The 16,675-nt window shown below is 42.1% G+C and overlaps 1 protein-coding gene across 6 annotated transcripts in view; it reads left to right on the top strand.

Moving 5' to 3' along the window:
* The first annotated feature begins 12,369 nt into the window (after nucleotides 1-12,369).
* Nucleotides 12,370-16,675, top strand: part of FAM135A (family with sequence similarity 135 member A) — a 79,452-nt gene continuing 75,146 nt past the window's right edge. For 3 of the 6 annotated variants that reach the window (XR_009207623.1, XM_040058269.2, XM_040058266.2), the window contains exon 1: nucleotides 12,908-13,021. The gene's annotated coding sequence lies outside the window, so the exon portion shown is untranslated. Of the gene's footprint in view, nucleotides 12,465-12,907; nucleotides 13,022-13,767; nucleotides 13,933-16,675 lie in introns of those variants that run through there. The other 3 variants (XM_040058267.2, XM_040058265.2, XM_040058268.2) reach the window with 3 other exon arrangements.

Genomic DNA, 16,675 nt, shown 5'->3' with positions numbered 1-16,675 from the left:
CTTAAATATTGTCTAGTTCCAGCCCCCTTGCCTTTCATTATCATCGTAATCAATCGGTTTGTGTTGGAATGGACTTTTACATTCATCTAGTTCCAACTCCCTGCTGTTGACAGGGACATCTTCCACTAGACCAGGTTGCTCAAAACTCCATCCTGCCTGGCCTTGAAGACTTCCAGAGATGAAGCACCCACAAGTATGACTGCTGGTTCTTAAGCATGCAAAGAAAAATGTAATTTGTAATGGAAAAGCCCATTATTCCCAAGAGTTTGGATTTATTATTAGGAGTTGTCAAATGGGAAGTCTAGCAAAGGCATGGTTGTCTTAGTCCCATATCCACAGGGGGCTGTCAACAGTGGGGCCAAACACATACACTCACATGCTTCTAGGTGTGCATGCACATTTACACATGATAACATGGCACAAGAGGTGAAGAATTAAGTTATTGGTACTTGTGTGTGTATTTCACTGACTTGGTTTCATGACTTGAAATGCCAAGGTGCTCTAGCTGGCAATGACGCTGTTTTCACTCTCATCTTTTCTAGTACCTTTTCTTACCTTTTTCTTGTGTCTTACCTGGTGGTTTTGCTGATGAAGTCATGACAATCTCACCTTCTACCCACAGTATATAATTTTTGTGGCTTTTGTGTTGCAGATATAAGCTAGAAGAAGGGACTTCCAAAGGTTCCAAACCTGAGGAAAAAGGTTAATATAACAATAGTTTATTTTGGTAAAACCTCAGCATTTTTTAAAGCTCAATGATAATTTGAAGAACATGCACTTCAGGAAGAAAACAAGGGTTTTCTGCTTTCTTTCCTCACTGTTTCTATATATAGCAGGCAATAAAGAGGCTGAGAGGTACAGCATTCATGAAGTAAATTTTTCATAGGCATGGAAGAAACCGTAGCACTCAGTCCATTTCCAAGGAGCAGATACCAAAAAATGAGTTGAATTGGTAACAGAGGCAGGAGAGAGGAAACACCTTACAGAAGAATTAAATCTATGCTAATGATTGCAGGCCGTATATATTCGGGTGTCTGTTCTCCTCTGTTTTGCAAAACTTGTGTCCTTGGTCACGTCACTCCAAAGTGAAGAGGACCTTACATGTCAGGACTCAGAGAAGACATCAGCTCCAAAGAGAAAATAACTGAAAACCTTCTCCCATTCCCTCCCCCTCCTTCCTTCCTTTGTTCCTTTCTCCCTTTCTTCCTCAGAAGACATTTTTGTGCTTATCTGAGTGAGGTTCTGATAACTGGCCTCCCCCTCAGAACTTCACTGATAATGCATCTAAAAGTTATTTAATACTAATTGCAGATTATTTAAGGCATAGAGGCCTGATCCACTGCAGAAGCACCACAACATTAATGTAAGTGCAGTGATTGATATCTGCACTCTGTATCTGCATTTAGCTGTAACAATTCAGCTAAGAGAATGCATGCTCTCTAGCCCTTGATATCATTGCTCTTTGCTCTGTGGAATGCTCTCCGCCAATGTATTGTGAGAATTAAAATATGAAAAACAGCATAACACTTGGAAACATTTCCCAGTACAATTCAAGCTGATGTGGAAGGGAAGGTACACTGAAGGTCTCTATTCTTCCCTATTTCAACTCCTTTCTTTTGGAAATACCACAGGGAAAATGAGATACAAGCAGCAGTGGGGTCATGAAATTTCTGCAAAGCTGAAATTTTGGGGGGATTTAACCACTGTGCCAGCACTGCTCAGAACTGTGTTGCTTTTGCTCTGGAGTTTGGCAAAACAGAATGAAATGAATTGGCTAAGAATTGAGTGTTGGCAATTCAATCGTTGGCCCAGCAGTCACAGATGTTTTCAAGGCAGCTCATGCTGTGCTGTTCACCAGTCTAGTCAAAACTTGAAATATTCCCCAAACAGTTGTCTTTAATTGGGTTTAAATGGATGAGTTATGGACTGAATGCATATGTATCCCCAGACATGAAACTAGCAAGCACAATAATAGAAAAACCCTTCAGAATCTTGGGGGTTACTCTTCCGTGTGATGGGATTAACGGAATACAGGATGCCTTCAACATCCAGAGATCTGTCATTAGGTTCAGGCCAATACTCTGTTCTCTGCAGCATCATAAATGATGTGTCATGCCAACCCTGATTTTAGGCAACCCAAGAACCATCTGCTGCCTTGATTGCAGATGCCTTGTCATGTGCCAGTAGGACAAGTGGCAGTATAATGGTGCTCAGAACACCGTGCTGGAATGTGATCCTGGACAACTGACAACAAACTGGGCCTGTTTGCTTTCTAGTTTGGATGCTGGGCATGTTTTTCTCTTCACAATATCTTTGTCAATAAAGAAACAGCTTTGCAGCCACCAAACACTTAAAACTGTCAAAGGTGCATTGTCTGTCTCAGCAAAGATGATAAGGAACACCTGTAGGTATTTAAATTCCCAGACTTACCAGTAACATGTTGAAACTCATTCAATGCTCTTGTAGTTCATCAGTGCACTTGACTTGTATTTAAATGCAGCATTTTTGCAATGCGAGTGAAATAGCTGTCTGACTGTGGTGAAAAATGAAAACATTGCATAGAACTTTGTCACATCCTCATTTTACATTATTTTGACCTTATTCTTTGAAGAATATCACTATCATTGAAGGAATAAATCCTGTTGCACATGAACCTGGTAGGAGAAAATGGGGTTTTGTAAAGTATAATGTAATTCCTTGCTTGCAGTACACAGCCATAACTGAGAAGTAATGACTTTTATCTAAAAAAAAATCCATTGTGCTAGCTGAACCTCTGAGACAGTCAACTTCTGCATATAGTACAATTTTGTAATAGAATTGTTTTCCACAGGAAAGCAACTGGAAAGCTGATTATTAATTATCTGTATATTATCTTTCAAAAATATATATTAATGTAAGGACAGGGTCACAGCAGGAAGAGCAGTGTTTTTTATCCTTTTCAATTGGCTAAAACTTAATAAATACTGTGATGTTCAGATATAATCATGGAGGAAAGATCTCCCCGAAGAAAGGAAGCCACCCACCTGTGCAGGCAGAACCTTCCCCTCTCTTGTCATATAACCAGACACTTGCATTCAACCATTGTCTGCTGCTAGGTTGAAGGAAGTTTCCCCATCACTGCAAGCAGAATAGTAGTGTGTGCAAGGGATAAAGGCTGAGCAGAACTGGCCTGCAGCATGGCAATGAGCATAGCTGATCCTCCAAGCACTGCTGCAGGAACAAGGGACTGTACTGCAAAACCCACCCATAAATTTCATATTATTTGTGCAAAAGAAATTTAGGCAAACCAATCATACTCCTTGCTAATGATCACTTTCCTCTTCTCCCTCAAACTCACTTTCATGCTTCCTTGTCCAAAGTGCAAAGGTAATTTGAACTAAGACTGATCCTATCAGCCAGTAAGGGGGGTTACATGAAAGGGGAGGTTGTGATGTGCCTTTGCACACATCCCAGTTCTGAACATGTACCCATCCTTACAGGAGGCTCACTGCTCACAGGGCAGCAGAGCCTGAGGCCTGGTCCAGGTTCTAGAGACTCTATGGGGTTTCTAAAGGCAGAAATATTGGCAGCAGTCCTGAGGGTGACACATTCATGTGTACTCACAGCACAGCAAATTAGTCCCATCAATACCAGCTCACAGCTCCCTGCACCACAGAGCGGTAAGTAGTACAGCTGTACCTATGTACCTATTGTTCATCTCATACTTTGCATCCTCTTTAACCAATTCTTGTACTCATGTCTAGCTATCTCAACACCATGATAAGCCCTTCAAGTGTGTAAACCTAAAACTGGACATTTCAGTGTTGCAATCTGAAGAATTAAAAACATTTTCTTTCTTGGCTGTGGCCCAAAGTTGTATCTTCCAGCTAAGTTGCGTGGTATTACTCCTGGTTCCCTATAGCAGTGCACAGGATGTATGTGCAACAGCTTGTGTAAAACACCACTTGGATCTGATTTTAGCAACAGTTCATTTGATTTAGCAGTGACAGGATAAGCTCTTTCGGTGCCTGTTTTGTCTACTCAATGGTAAAGCATCTTTGCGTGCATTCAGGAAAAGCTCTGTTAATGCAGACTATTCTCTGAGATGTTATTGGCAGCTTGCTTTAGATTTGTACCAGCAGTAAAGACAGACACCTGCTTCTGCCTAGGTTGCTCTGGATAGGGAATGGGATGGGTGGAGCCAAGGCATTGCCCATTTCAGCTCCACCTGCTATGATGAAAATATAGATATTCTTAGATCCAATGTCCAGGCAACCACAAACAGACAGAAAACAAATTACTCTTACTGTCCTGACAGACAGTAGTAAAAGCCATAATCCTGACTGGAACTCTTTTGTTTACCTGAAAAAATATACTATTTTTTCCATAGTACCACTTCAATAATCCAAAATATCTGGTAGTTAAGAAAACCTGAAATAATGGATAAGTTTCACTTGCTTTGTAGCTGTCTCAGCTTCTGAGTTTCATGATTTTCAGACTATTTTTATAAGTCTAAGAGCAACAATGCAGCATTTCTAATCCCAGACAATGAAAGACTTATAATAAAATAATAGGAGAAAAAATATTTTATAGCAGACATGGTAGATGACAAGGACCTTTCTTTCATGTTATAGTGAGTTGCAAAATTAATTTTGTGCCAGAACTGCCTGAAGTAATACAGTAGCATAAAACTGAACAATAATCTGAAAAACATTTTTTTTTTCTGTGTTTGTAGATGGCAGTATTTGTATGACTTTTGCCTGTGAGTAGTATTTGTGATGTTTTTGCTCATCCCTCTTTATAAAAAGAGTATTACAGCTTTCCAGTTTGGCAGATACCTGAACCAGCTCATACGTGAGGTAGCTGAAGAGAAAAACGAATGTTCTTCTGTTGGAGATACAAAGTGGCCTACCCTGACATATCATTTTCCCCCAAACTTATCTCACTTTTCTCCAGGGCAATCAAAACCTAAAACACTTTCAGATTCAGTGGAGATGAGATGGCTTCAATGGTTAGTGAAATTTGGAAGCAGACTGACTGCAGTAATAATGAAAGTATTTGCCCTCAGACACAACTTTCTTTTCGCCTTTCACATTTAATGCTATGCAAGGGTGAGACACCTTCAAAATATTATTTCTTGTATTTTATCTCTTACTGAGTCTGTTCAAATGCTCACCTGATATTAGAAAAACAAGATGTCCCTTTGGACTTTGTTGTTTCAGGATGGCATTTCACCTGTGTATTTCCATTTTCATACCTTTCAAATTGTTGTGATCATTAGGATCTTAAAATCTCAGCATTTCAGAAGCTCCTATCTAAGCAAATATTTCTTTTTCAAGACTGTATTCTTTTAATCAAAAATATAGGTACAGGTCTGATAGATTTAAACAAATGACCTGACAGTAGTGTAATTGTGCAATATGATTTAAATTTTGCAAATATGCATTTTTTTAACAGTTGAGGTTGTAAACTTAACAGAAGCTTTGGAAAGAATCAATGAAAGACCATCAGGATATCTTAGTGATTTTCATATTCTAACTAAATATAAATCACAAAAATTTAAATAAAGAATAAAACAGCTGTTTGTATTAAAACCTCCTGCTAACATATTCAAAACCAACAATATCACAGGTTTGAGATTATGTATATTACATATTTTTGTACTTCTGTGCTTTAGAAATTTCATTGTTGACTGACACCAAAGAGGTACACAAAGCTTTCCAGTAAGAGGCGCGCATTTTCAGGAAATTGAGTAAATAAATGAGACTTATGCTTTAACTGACCTTCAAATCTCAACAAAATCTTCTTTCTTTTTTTTTTTTTTAATGTGATTGCAGTCACAGTGGTGGGGGTCTCTTGTGCCAGTCCTGTAACAAACCAGTGCAGGACTCATGTTCTCTAAGCTCTGGCCTCAGGGCATACATGATTGTCTACGTCCTTGACAAACACAAAAGAGCAAAGGAGTGAGCAAAACAGGGTTGAATCCCAAAAAGGTTTTTCTTTTCTTTCCTTCAGTCTTGTCACACCACACTTCTATGTCTCTCACTCTCCTCATTTTAAGCTTATTATGAGAGCTGAGTACTCATTTGAACCCTCAGTCACATGCAATAAGTCCATATGGATTTATTGTACTGCTGCGCTTCCCAGATCTCAGAAGGATATACTCTCATTTAAAAAATAATGGTTAATCTTATACTGCATAATCAAAAAGATTGTACAAAAAAGACAATGATAAATGGCAACATAGAAAGTGGTGGGAAAGCTTCTAGTTGAATATTTTAACAGTTGTTTTTAGGTTTAGTCTCAAAAATTTGTATTCATATTTCAGAATCAAAATCAAATAATACATTAATTAATCTTAGAAATTATATCCAAATTGTGTAAAAAAATTCAGCAGAAAGAAAGTATAGCACCATACTAGATAAAATAAACTACCCCTGATCTCAGAAAAATGCAGACAAATAACACAAGAGAGAAAATACTCAAGACAAAATATCATGGAGTTGGTATTGGATATAAAATTGCGGAAATCTCATTTGATATTTCCAAAACACAAATTAAAAAGTTGTGGGGCATTTGGCTTGAACCCTCAGACTCACCCACTGCAGTACATGCAGCGGTCTTGCTCCATCTGGCACCTGCCAGTTTATACTTCAAGTACTGTGTTTTCCTTGAGGAGGAAATATTGAGAGGAATGAAATTTGTCTTTACAAACAAGCCTTGAGTCTGCTAGTAGATAAAACTAGCACTGAGAGATAAGATAAACAATGGGAAGGATTCTACTGATTGGTGAATGGAAAAGAAAATACTTGCCTTTACAAACAAACCATAAGTTTGTTTGTAAATGAAACTGAATATTGAAAGATGAAAGCAACAATGGGGAAAACCCATAAATCCCATAAAAATTAAAAATTAGCGGGGGGTTGGTTATACATTAAAAAGGGGAATCTTAGGTCTTAGGCATTTCAGGAAGTCTGTACCTCTCAAGTACCTCAGCCAATGGGGAAAGAGAGAGGGAAATGTGGCCGGGAAATTAGGATAAAAAGGAGGCTGCGTCCTCTGAAAAACTGAGAGACCCCAGGGGAAATGCCCCATGGCCTCTCCCTTTATTCAAATAAAGTAAAAGGACTCCTCTGTCTCCTTTTTGGACATAAACCTCTGGTGTTCGTGGATTAATTTTCCTAACAATATAAATTCTACAGAATATTAGAATTAATTCAGAAACCACTTACCTAATGGGAAGAGCTGGCAATCCTAAACTTGTGAAGCTCAACATGATAAAGAGAGATTTCTGGTGGAAACATTAGTATATGGGGCTATTCAGGGAAGCAGCCTGCCCAGAGAAATCATTGAACCACCATCCCTGGAAGTACTTGAAAGATGTGTAGATGTGGCATGGTTTAGTAGTGAATGTGGCAGTCCTGGGACTTAACAGTTGGACTCGATGATTTTAGAGGCTTTTTTTCAGCCTTGGTGATTCTATGATTCTATGATTTATGGTACTGAATGCAGAGCATAAGAGAACTGTTAATGTTAAGCACAACCTAGGATAAAGCAAAATGTGATTTCAGTATAAGAAAACACAGCATTAAGGTCTGATCTGCAGGGCTGTGGAATGTCCTTCCAACAACCAGGGCAGAAGGCCCAAGGCAGAAATCATTTGACACATGACTGGATGTTAGCAGGACCAGGCCCTGGGCATCACTGAGAGGAGGGCAAAATCTCAGTGTGGGTGCAGCTGTAGCCAGAGACACAAGGCCCCACCCCTCCCATGATAGGGCAAGGGAACAACCTGGAGAAAACCATTTTCAGAGACCCCACAGAAGAGTCCACCCAATACCCTGCAAACAGCACTTTCATTCTCACTGCTGCCTAGGAGAATTTGCTCAAAAAGTACTGCTGTGGCACTGGGGAAAGTGTAATTAGTTTCTATTGCTGCCTTTCCAAAAAGGGCGAGAGTTGAAATTGTTAGATGTTGACATGATTATTAAATATTACTGCATTGAAAAATTTAGGTTTGATACATGGGAACTTCCTAAAGAGCAATGACAGTTAATGCAAATTTATTTCCTGTAGCTTCTCTTGGCATTAAATTTTTTAAACAAATCTTCAAGTAAATTACTTTCAAAAATTCCAGACAGGGGACTCAGAATTTTTTTTACATCTTCCCTCATTGCCTTTCATTTGATGAACACCAATATCAAATGAAAGCACATATACCGTGTCCTTGACATTTGCAGCTCTTTCTTATGTAAAGAAAAGCAAAACCAAATGCCGTTTTCTCTGCAGAATCTTTCTCAGCATTTCTAAATTACTATTGGTGCTTTTTTCCAACATCCTGTGGACTATATTTCTTCCATATCATTGTTTCTTCTTTTTTTTTTCAGAAGGGTAATTAGTATGCTGTATTTAAAATCCTGGGGTTTTTTTCTGCAAGCCTGCATTGAATTCTTCTAGTGGGTTCTCTGCTTCTCTTTTTCCTTCTGAATGTACTTCTGCCTTTGGATCATTTCCTCTCATGCTACAACTACAACTCCTCAATAATTGACCTCTGCATTAATACTGTTCCCATCTTTACTTGCATAGTTCTATCACCTAACATGTCCACTAATTTAATCCTGTCTCTAGCCACTTTGAAGGCCCCTTACTTAAAACCAAAATTCCTGTGGCTGTGTCTGAAACCACTGACACAGCAATAGTATGAAGGTTTCCCTATATCACTGTTAGCACACTGTGTGTTAAAAAAAGCCAGTTCCTTATTTTTGCATCAGACAAATACCATGCAAGCTGAAGGTGCCCACACTGAGTTCCATATCTTGAGTAGCCTTTAGAGAGCCTCTACCGACAAGAGGAAGCTGACCTTTTGAATTCTACTGCTGTATTTTTATATCTCTCATTTATTCTATGTACACGATTTGTTAATTTTCCCCCATTTTTTTTGCAATTCCTAAACAACCAAAAAATTATTATTTTTCATATGAGGAAAAGTAGCTTTTAACCAATTTTCTGTGAATCCTATAAATATTGTGTTTATTTATTATGTAATACAGTTCAAAAGCTACTTTAGATTGTTTTGACTAAATTATTTAAAGCAAAAAAAAAATCGTAAGTGAAATGCTTTCTATTTTAGTAACATACTAGCTTAATGATGATTTTGTAATTATATTCTAATGAGAACTTTGCAATCCCTCGCAGTACACAGAAGCATCTTTTCATTCACTGTTTTCAACACACAGTTATCAAAACGTTCTCAAAATGTAATTAGTTTCTATGTTTTCTTATGATTAAAGCCATTGCAGAGGACGTTTCACACAAATCTGTTATCCAAAAATGAACATGTTTAGTGCTATGTATCCTATATCTGGATATTCATTTAGGGCACACAGCCAAATCTAGCAGTTGTCTAGAACTGAGTTTTTATTGAGCAATCAGTTGAACGTCCATTCAGCATTTTTCCTTATTTTGACAGCAAACACGCACAATCAACAGCTGCTTCTCTGACAGGGATCATTCCTCCACTCATACTTACCCAGTAAGTAAAATCATAGACACAGTAATACACGAACCATCCCTATGATACAATGATCACTCCAAATCTGGCAATCTTCCTCATCCTACTCTATAACCGGTGTTTTTTTCTCTGGCAATTTTTCTGAGATTCAAGCTTTCTCTTTGTCCACCTACATAAGCTTCTCAGAAAAAGTGTTTATTTACTCCACGCTCTTCTTGAATGGCCTTCTGATACACCAACCACTTTGTGCACACTGTTTCTTTGTCAGTCTCTATTGAGTTGGGTTTTTTTGGTTTGGTTTTTTTTTGTTGGGTATTCCCCCCCCCCCAGGAATCAGGATTGAGCCTCACAGAATATTCCCAGACTGGTGGTTCCACTCAGCTTCACTATCCCTTTACCACATTATTTCCACAGTGTGCTTGTCTATACTACACAAAGGAGCAGTGCAGGAAGAGCCCCAGGTTATCACTGGAGAAGCTGGCTGTGAAACTGGAAACTGTGCAATTGATTTCATGTGCCTTTGCATCTGGGTCCCCAGTCCTGCTTCTCAGTTCAGCTGCTGGTGACTCCACAGCTTTTGTTTATGAGTCTGCATGAGTTTGATGCTAGGTAGAGGATACAGACCAGTATTAGTGCTGTATTGAACCTGGCAGACACATCTGTAAATCAATAACCAATTTTTTAACAAAACCCTGGGTGAGTAAAAATGCTCTGCCCAGCCATATAAACTAAGGACTTAATTTCATTCCACATAGAAAAGACAGCTTCATCAAAACTCAAACTGCAGAAGTAGTTTCTAGAGTCTCCTACATCATACCTAAGCAATCAATTATTTCCAGGCTTCCCTATGTTAGTTGTTAGTGAGAATAGTCCATAAGTTCATGATAGATATCTCTAATAAGCAATGCTTATCAGTGCATCCAGGCTTGACAGGATACCCTTTTTTTGGCAGTTCTTATGTACAGCACGCAAATTTTAAAAATCTCCTAGAAACAAAGGCAGCCTTGGACTGAGGGAGCTGCTGTTCCCCAAGGTTGTTTTCATTCAGAAGGGCTGTCAGGTCATCTTTCTTTACGTGGACAAACAGGGAGGCACCAGAAAGCACATGGGATATGGGTGGGACATCAGCAGACCGCATCCCCAGTACTCACTGCCTCATGCAAGAGGGCCAAGGTTGGCAGCTGGGCTGATTGATAATGTATCTTCCCAAGTGGATTTTTGGGAGGGAGGAAATCAGATTTCTCTAATGGCAGCTCTGCCATTTATAGGAACAAGCTGCCAGATTTCTGCTTATATCAGTGGACAATACAGCGACCAAGAAATGCTTCCTCCATCTAATGGGAAAGAACCCTGCAAAATACATTCTCCTGATAGCAGAAGTCCAGCCAAGGTTAAGGAGAGACGACAAAAAATTACAAGCCACAGAAAAATGTATCTGTGCAGATATATAAAAGCCCATCCAAACTGTCAGGCCAGCTTCTGGACTATTCAGCAACCAAAACATCTGCATTAGAATCTTGCTTTTGAGATCCACTATCTGCACTATCTGCTGCTGAGCATTTTTTAGTACAAAGCTGCTGTATTTCTGAGGCAGGTCTGAGGCATGTTTAGGCCTGGTGAGACTTTTTGTCAGTCATGCACAACTGCTTCAGAGTTTTTTTTTGTTGTTGGTTGTTTTGTTGGTTTTTTTGGTGGTTTGTTTGTTGGTTTGGTTTGTTTTGGTTTTTTGTTGTTGTTGTTTTGGTTTTGGGGTGTTTTTTTGCTTGTTGGAACTGCCTCTGTGGGACCACAAAGCAGTTACTAAAGCCTATCCCAAAACAACCAAGGACAAAACCAAAAAATGGCAACCACTGATAATTTCAAAACTGCCTTTTTATAAAGCCTTGAGACACTCACATGCTCCTGATAAAACAGATGCAAGTTTCATTTAAATCATTAATCTCCCATGAACTGAAATATCTTTCACAAAAATTAAATTTCCAAATAGGCATGAGTTCAACCTGCAGCAAATTTCGGCCAGCAGTAAAATCTCAGTCAGATTTCACAGAAAGAAAAGGTGCTGAGAACTCACAAGGGTGTCTCACAAAGCTTCTTTTGGTACTCCATGGCAATCAGCTTCTCATCTCTCTGTCATTTATCCCAACCCAGCATCAATTTGACTCCCTGCCTTCACAGTCAATTTTCTGTTTGCATGTTTGGATGTCAAATCAATTGGTGACAAAATTACTGAAAGAATTCTATGAAAACACTAACATAAAATTTAACATTGCTGCCACCTGACTGGACTGAAGGACCCCTTTAATTAAAAGCAAATTGTCTGCTTTCCAATTCCTCTCTCTGCAAAACAGCTAAATGGTTAACTTTGGAATTGAGAAAGAAGCCCACATTGGGAATCTGAAAAACTACTTTTATGCAAGTTTTCTTCACATCCAAGATTTTTTTTTTTTTCAGATAAAGTCATGCAGATAGAAGGGGAAGATGAATATTATTTTTCTTCTGACAATCATTTGGTTTGCAAAAGTTCTCCGAACAAACTAATTTTCGAGCTACATGTCGCACTTGTAAATGAGACAGTAATACCCTGCATCCCTCCTCCTCCTCAATGTCAAAGACTACCAGTTTTATTAGTGCCGTTTACAACCGATTTACTTCTGTTTTGGCATCACGTACTGATAAAGTCTTACTAGAGAAACGAGAACTTTTTTCCAATAATGGCCCATTACCTCCAGTCCTGCACCCCTGGCAGGTACCCCACAGCCCGGCCCGTCGCGCCGCTGCCCCCCAGCACCCCGGGGAGCTTTTCCCCGCGGGCTGCTCTCTGTTCCCTGCCCAGGCCGGGACAGCGGGCACCGGGTTGGCAGCGCTGGCGGCCGCGGCAGAAGGCAGGCCTGCCTGCCCCGCCTCACACCGTGCACCACGGAGGGCTCTCTGGGGAGCGGGCCGCGCCTGGAAAGCAGCGAGGGCTAAGCCCCGGGTGGGTCGCGTTCCTCCCGGCCCGGGGGTCTCCCGGCCCTTCGCGATCGCCCCGAGACGGCCCCGCGGAGCCGCGGGAGGGGCCCGAGCCGCGGCCCGAGCCGGCGGGGCGGCAGGGGGAGCACGAGCGCGGTCCGGGCGGATCGCGGGGACGGCGGGGGCTCCCGCTGCCAGCAGCGGCCGCCGCGGGAGCCGCTCGGGAGACTCCTCGGAGCCGGAGCGAGGCGGCGCGGAAAGCCCGGCGCGGGAGCCGAGGATGCGGCCGCTACCGTCGGCCTCTGCTTAGCCGCCGGCGCGGCCCTCCCGGCGGCGGCTCCGGCACCCACCGGCCCTCGGCGCCGGGCAGCAGCAGGAAGCGGCGCTCGGCCGGCTCCCAGCGTCCCCCCGCTCCCCTCCCCGCCCAGCGCAGAGCGGGCGCCGGCGGCACGGGCCGTCGCGGGAGCAGCAGGCGCTGGCGTCGGATGCCTGCGCTACGCCATCCCGGTGCTGCCGCGGCCTGGACTCCGCGGGGAGCGCGGGCGATCGGCGAGCAGCGGCGGCCGCTCCTTTGTATCCCAGGTCGGTGCCGGGGAGCGGCGATGGGGCGCGGGGCGGTCGGGCAGAGCGGCGGGACCGTGTCCGTCCCCTCCCGGAGGGCTGGGGCAGGTGGGCACCCCTCCGTGCCCGGCCTGTCTCCGGGGCCGCGGGCATGGCGGGCGGGGGGCTTGCTTGTGTCGGTCTGAGCACCCGCACCCCGGCAGGAAAACTCGGGGAGCCTTTCCGCAGCCCGAGCGGGTGGGCGGCGAGGTGGGGCAGGGGCTGGGCCGCCTCGGCCGCGGGGCAGGGGACGCTTTCCCCGAGCCCCCGGTCGGGGTCGGCTCGTGGCTCCAGGGAGCGGCTCGTGGCCGTAGAAGTTTCTGCCCAGGCAGCGTTTCTCCGCCGCTGTAGATTGTTTATCGCTCCGAGGCGGCGCCGAAAATAGGTCAGAAATAATGTTTCGCTCGTCCCCGCCGCGAAGTGTCCGAGGGCCGGCCGTGGTACTAGGAACTGCTGGAGGCGATGGTGCCCTTCCCCTCCTTCCTTTCCTGAGCAATACGGGACCTTCACAGGTTTTGAAACGATATTGAGGGGGCAAGGGGGGAGGCGGGGGCGGGGGAAGCGGTAATTTTTTTTTTTTTTTTTTTTTTTTTTTTTTTTTTTTTTTTTTTTTAATGTCGATTTCTGCGTGCAGTGTGGAAAGTTGCTGGCCGAGCGTTAGGAATAACTCCCAGCTATTTCCTGGTGCGCGGAGGGCGGCACCGGCGGCTCCCGCCCTCCCGGTCCGAGCGGGAACAGCCCGTTCCCGTCGGAACGCCGGCAGAGCGGGGCAGGGCGCTGGGCGCCGGCGGTGCTGTGCCCTCGGCAGATGCTCCTCGCCCCCGGTAACGTCCGCAGCATCTCGGCGGGGCTCACTTAACCTCGGGGCGCGCTCGGCAGGATTTGCATGATCAGTAAGCGCTCTGGTGGAAATAATGTTTCCTTCCTGTATTATTTTAAGCAAAATTTCGAGCAGAATCTGTTTGAAAGCTTTATTTGATAATTACGCGTTGGAGACATACTGCTTGGAAGAGAGGTGGAGTAGCATAACAGATTTTTAGAAATTGTAATTGGGGGATTTACGATCATGTTGATAGTATAACCGAAGAGGTATTTGTGCTGATGTGTTTAAGCCCACTTCCCCTTTCTCCTGGTTGCAGAGGATTTTGCTGACTGAAAAGTAAACGAGCTACTGTTTAAAATCTTACATTTTATACAGTAGAGTGGATATAAATGCCTTTTTTTTTTTTTTAACTGGGTCTTACTTTGTTTTTAAGTGGTTCTTTCAACTTGCTTAATGTCTTATAAATAGGCAAAACCTGAGATAAAATCTACATGCACCATTTTTGGTTTGCTTGACCAATAGCAAATAGCAAATGCTGCAGAATCTGAATTACTCTGGAAGGGAATGTATTACATTTTCATCCATTAAATAACTCCAACTTAGCATTTTGATTGTGAAGATAAAATTCCTGGGCCCTTGCTAAGGGATAAATAGCACAGCCCAAACCTGGTTCAATAAATCTCTGCTTTGCTGGAACATTATGGCCTTTTTTACAATGAAAGAATTCTGGATTTGTGGAGGAACAAATTAGGTAGTACAGCATAGTTTTTATTATTCCATTCAACAGTTCATTGCCCATTAGAACTGAATTATTTTGTAGGAAGTGAACAAGAATCTGGGCTCTGGCTGTATCTTTGCAAGTACTTTAAATGAATGAAGCACAGAGTTGTAATCTTGTTCAGTTTCTTCCGTATGACTGTACCAGTAGTCACAGTCTGAGTACCTGCATTTGGTATGTCAGAGCATAGTTATAAATCTTACTCTGCATTTTCCTTGGGTGGACCAACTTGTTTTCCTTTTCCTGTCACTCATTTTCCCCCCTTTAAATGGCGTGAGTCAATTCTTAAGCTCTCCTTTGGTAATTGATAAAAGTCAGAGAATATGAATTTGAGCTCCTTCTTTGGACTAGTTTAAATATCCCTTGTGAAAAATACAATCCTACACAACTGGTAGGAGTTGACTGATATGTGAAAATACTGGTTTTAGACTTAATTTAGCACTTCATTAATAAAACTGATTTCTTATCTTCAGTTCAAATTATGGTCAATGTGACTGGCCTGGATAAGGTTTGGCGTGAATACTAATCAGTAATAGCAAAAGTGCACACAGTAACTGAAATCTGTCTTCAAAACTGTGATTTTGAAAATGTGCCAGACAAACCAACACAGTTGTTGATTCAATTTAATTCCATTGCAATAGAATTTACTTTTGTTTTGAGTTAGGTAAAACCTCAAAAATAACACGTTGGGCTCTGTTCAGATTTCAGAAGAGCTAAGCCTTGTATCTCTTCTGAAGCCCCAATGATGGATGTGACACTGTTGCCTGACACTGCAGTATTGTGGTTTTAACATTTCCCTTGGCAGCGCATGAGTTTCAAAGCTCAGTTCCAGGACTGTCTCTGGTGCTTTTTTCTCAATAATATAAAATTAGTGAATTCTGTTCCCAATCAGCGAGAGATGTGAAAACCGAGATCCATTGCTCACTGTTGTTCCTTGTAGACTTCGCTAGTCAGTTATCTGCTCAGAGAGACACTGAGAAGTTCTAGTGGACTTGGTTGTGGTTTTGAGATATGATAAACACTCTTTGACAGGATGTTTCTATAAGTATCTCATTCTCATCAGGTTACAATCTGGCGGTTTGGTGCAAGCTTCTCCTGTTGGAAGTGATTAGAATGGGATATGGATGCCACAGCCATCTGTCTGGCTGGGGAGGTGCATAGGAAAGCAAATCGTGGCAGAGGAATGAGGCAGGTTACTCTAAATGGCAAGGTTGTGAACTACTGCAGGTAAAGGTATTGGAGCCCTTTTTGAGCTCTGACTCTTGTACTGTTTTTTCCTTGAAGAGAATCTGGTTGCCTGCATCAGCCTAGGAGGCAGGTACCCAAATGTTTATTAATGTAATGCTGAGAGGACTGATGCCTGTGCCTGTCTCTTGGCCTGGTTGCTGTCCCAAACAAATTTGAAAGTTAAATTAGTGCCAAAGATGGACCTCAGTGTGAGAATCAACAATCAAGGGTTGTGAATTCTTGTTACTGTTGACCTTGTTTCAGTGTTTGAAGTTGCTATTGTGATAAGGACTAATGTTTCTCATCCTTGCTTGGTAACTGTTTCATCTTGTACTTCGTGTTTTCTGTCTTGAAGTCTTTTTGTTCTTTTCCATCTCCCAATCTCTACTGACTATAGGACACTCTTGGCAGAATACATTCCCTTGTTAATCAAGGTGGAAGAATTGCAGTTTTATTGTGTGTGTTTTCCCCTTCTCCTTTTTTTCTGTATGGAAAAATACAGTCTCACTAGTGTTTGTTTTCATGACAGGAAAGAAGAGTAGCACCTGTGTGTTTACCAACCATTGTCCCTGATGGATATTTGTTTTGACAGCCTGTTGTTGTGTCAGTTACCTCTGACAGGCTGTTGCTCAGAGAACCTGTAGCCTAAATAAGTATTACTGTGTCAAGTACCAGCACATGAATTTCTTTTGGTTAACTATGAGCATAACTCAGAGTTTCTTGAATTATTAATTCTTTAATCTTGCATTCAATATTCCTCCTAATAAAGAAGCATGGGAAATGTGATTTTTCTTTTTTGTTAATGAAA

This window comes from Hirundo rustica, chromosome 3 (genome assembly GCF_015227805.2).
Source record: "Hirundo rustica isolate bHirRus1 chromosome 3, bHirRus1.pri.v3, whole genome shotgun sequence".
Classification (NCBI taxonomy): Eukaryota; Metazoa; Chordata; class Aves; order Passeriformes; family Hirundinidae; genus Hirundo; species Hirundo rustica.
Note: the sequence above shows the minus strand (reverse complement) of the source record. Positions and strands in the feature narration are given on the sequence as shown.